Genomic DNA, 3,929 nt, shown 5'->3' on the forward strand with positions numbered 1-3,929 from the left:
TCGAAATTTCTTGCGATTTTTTTGGCAAAATTTCTTGCGGATTTTCATAGAAATATTTCACAAGCAATTAATTCAGTAAATTCGTAGGAGTTTGGAGATGAAAATTTGTGAAACAAAAGGAAATTTCTTGCGGATATATATAAAAATATTGCTCAAGATAATTCCTATGAGAAGAAACCCGCAATAACCAAGAAAAAACACAATTCACGTTAGCACATGTTCAAAACCTAGTAATCCATTTCATGTGAATATGAGATAGATTGTTAAAGTGTGTCACTGGAAATAAGCAGTCATTTCATCTAAATGAAAATACAACTCAAATTTGAATCCTAAATAGTAATATCATCTATCTCAAGCTTAATCTAGCCACTTTCAATCACGTTATCATGCTCAGAATGAATCACTTTCAGTTAAGTTATCAGAGTCATCACCACTTTCATTCTCACAAGCTTCATTGTCTTCTTGAGATAATGGCTCATTTGAAGATGATGCATTGTATACATGCTTCTTCAATAAGTCTAATTCCTTCCTCATCCTCTTATTTTTGCGACCCACTTCTTGCAATTGCGCATATAAGTCAGCATTGGAAGCATTTAACTGGGATTTAATTATCTCGTCAATTTCTTTTGATAAAGTCGATGTTGATTGCTTAGATGCCTTTACAGATCGACCCAGGAAGCCAAGACCTTTAACTCTTCCTTTTTTCTTTTCACCAACAGATTGCACCCAAATATCCATTTCAGTTAATTGAGAAGGTTGACTAGCTAAATTAGTTTCTCCTTACGCAACAGATGCACTTTGAGAAGCTAATAGTGCTTGTTTCTTTCTTTCAAAGTCATTCTGCATCAAAACAGATTATTTGAGATCATATATAATCTCAATTTGAGATCAAAGCATATTATTTGAATAGCATAGCAATGATAATTTTAATGTTTAAACACAAAATTAATTGGTATAGTGAACATTTTCTGAATCAAAAGATAAATATATTTAAACACAGAAGCAATCTGATCAGAGAAGTTCAAATTTTCTATTTAATTTAAATTTTCACTCTTCCAGTAACAATTAAAATGTAAAACAGAGCAGTATACGTGGACAGTAGCAATCTGATCTACGACAAATGATTCAGACACCAAAAAGTTGATGCAAAATGAGCAATCTAAGAACCCATCATACTACAGAATTTCAGCTTGCAAGAACAATTAACGTCGCATCTCTTAGATAACACTTTTTCACTGTGGACATTCCATTCAACCAAAGAAGAGAAGGACAAAGGGAGAACTTCAATACACTCTGAATCCTCACATATTTATCGCAATAAATTGTGAATGCACAAAATATGCATAAACAGTACATGTCAAATGTTAAAGCGGGAGATCTGAGAAGTACAAACCTCTAAGATAATTGAACCGAGAGATCTGATTAGGAGAAAATTGTGAAGAATCATGTTAAATGTTCACTCGAATACCCTCCAAACTAATTTAGTAAACAAAAATTTGCAATTGAAACCACACAAAGCATGTATGTGCAAAATTTGAAAACACAAAGTACATGTACTTGCAATTAACTAAAATATCAAATCAAATTTATGGATTAACCTTTACTCTGATTTCTGGGTTGATCCACAAGCAAATCTTCTAGGCAGTCCATTACTGATCAGTGTTCTAATAGCAATTCTCACTTCTTGCAATCAAGATTGATGAGTAGTACCAAATCAGAGCTGATCAAGAAAGTTAAAAATGGGAAAACAGAACAAGGTGAGAGCTCTAATAAGCCTCCAAAAAATGGTCAAAAAAGGGACAAATCAGAGTCTCCCATTCTTAGAGATGAGAAAAAGAAGAAGATTAAAGTGGACACTGAATTTGTTATGTCCCCATCTCCTGCAGTAGTTACAATTTTGAAGAGACTATGATATTCACCTATTGTCAACTATACAATACATCAGCGTAGTGAAAACATGTCACATACTTTTCATTATGTGCAATTCTTCTGAAAGAAAGTTTTGAAACTGATATGTGAAAGGGATAACCATGACAGAAAAGCTTTATGCAGAAAGGGACTAATATTTATTCTAATCATACTTCAAGTGTCAATAAATTTCTGATATTGGACGTAGAATATTGTAGAGAAAGATAAGGAAAAAAGTAGTGTTGTTACTCATCAGTTAATCACTGCCTCTCATTTAGAACAGTATAATTTATATCTCTTTACTAAATGGAAGAGAAAAATTTAGCTTAATCAAATCTTTAAAAAAAATTACAAGTACTGAAAAGTGAAAAAGTTCTGAAAATAGGCCCATAGGCATTCAAGATTTCACAACAAAGTAGAATGTTCAGTAATTTAAAAGATATATAATAAGAAGTGCTTATCATTTTTCATATATTTCAACTGGAAGGAGAAAGATGACTGACAGAACAAGAATATCCAACGCCTCATCTACAGCTATGAAAAGCTATGTGAAGATGAAAAACAATTCCCTTATCGATGGCAGTTTCGGTACTAGTGAGGTTTGGGCCCGTGCTTATCTCAACCATTGTGAGTTTTTGTTTATATTTTCCTGATTTTCTCCCAAATAATCAAAATTCAATGAAGAAGTTTAGAGTTCTGTTGATATATCCCTAAGACAACAGTCAAAATAAGTGAATTTATTGTCTTGGTTTCAGTCTCGAACAGGTCCTTTGTCAACAGAATTCCAGCGAGATATCTCAACTACACAAGAAAATTCGTTTGATTAGGAGAATCATTCCAGAAATGGTATCTAAAGGCCAGTAGGAAGCTGAAAGAGCTCAATCTGATAGCACATTTGAAACTGCAAAAGGTTATAGTGGTGCCAATAATAACTATGCCTCAGTCCCTAACACGTTCGGATATGCAAACAGTTCCAAATACATCAACTATAGAACAACGGTTATAAGCCAACTCCACAGAAATTTGAACCTATGTATGGATTCTTCTATATTTAAAGATCACTATGCATCAGGGTCAAATATCACAATCTAGGAGCACTATAAAGAATAGCGGCAACAAACTCTTCTCCAAAAACTCAACATACTATTACGTTCAAGTGTATGATTTGCTCACGTAGCCTGATGAAGTGCACACAGTCATTACTGAACAACAAAGGGTTTCCTTAAGGAATTGTACACAAATCGCATCTGCATTAACGGGCTGGTTTTGCGACACTAATTCCCAACCCCATCTTCTGCCCCAGCAGTGCAAGCTGCTCGATAAACTCACCTCCTGTAAGAATTTCTATCGTCGCATCTATGACAGTACAATTCAAACTCGCAATCTGATTTTAAACGGATTGATTCACTCAATTTCAGCTGAAATAGTATGAGTCAAAAACACAATACAAGCTCAATTTCATCTTCACAAATTTATCGGAATAAATTGCAAATGCACAAAATGTGCATAAACACACTAATTCAGTAATCAATCAAAATAAAGGATCTGAAAAGCAACAAACCTCTAACAGAATTAAGAGAGAGATCTGAGAAGCAAATCTTCTGGGTAGTCATCTACTTCACTTCGAAAAAGTCCGTTTGGAGATGAGCTTTTCGTAGTCCTCTACTCTACAGGAAAGTCCGCTTGTTGGAGCTTTGGAGAGAAGCTTTTAGTGGATTTGAGTGAGTGAGTTAGAGAGAAGGAAAATGAATTTTTTTTCCCCTTAAAAACAAAAAATGCACAGCCTAAAATAATTGGTCTTATTTGGACTTGAACTAATTCTTTACAGAGTTGAAATAAAGGAATAGTTTAATTTTATACTTTATACATTTCCTTTGTCCAAGTTATCCTCATATAATTTTCATCTTTTATATGACTTAATATATAATATATGATTCACTCTTTTTTTAGTCAATCTAAAATAGTATGACATATTTTTATATTTAGTAATAATGTAATTTTATAATGTCCATATTACATTT

At 33.2% G+C, this 3,929-nt stretch overlaps 1 long non-coding RNA gene across 1 annotated transcript; it reads right to left on the minus strand.

Annotated features, from left to right (window-relative positions):
- Positions 1-217: 217 nt before the first annotated feature.
- LOC129877616 (uncharacterized) lies at positions 218-3,662 on the minus strand. Its single transcript, XR_008763571.1, has 3 exons — positions 3,470-3,662; positions 1,599-1,720; positions 218-840 (listed from the first exon to the last, which is right to left on the minus strand). It is a non-coding gene; the product is annotated as an uncharacterized LOC129877616 (long non-coding RNA).
- Between the last annotated feature and the right edge of the window lie 267 nt (positions 3,663-3,929).

The sequence above is a fragment of the Solanum dulcamara genome, chromosome 12, assembly GCF_947179165.1.
Source record: "Solanum dulcamara chromosome 12, daSolDulc1.2, whole genome shotgun sequence".
NCBI classification, from domain to species: Eukaryota; Viridiplantae; Streptophyta; class Magnoliopsida; order Solanales; family Solanaceae; genus Solanum; species Solanum dulcamara.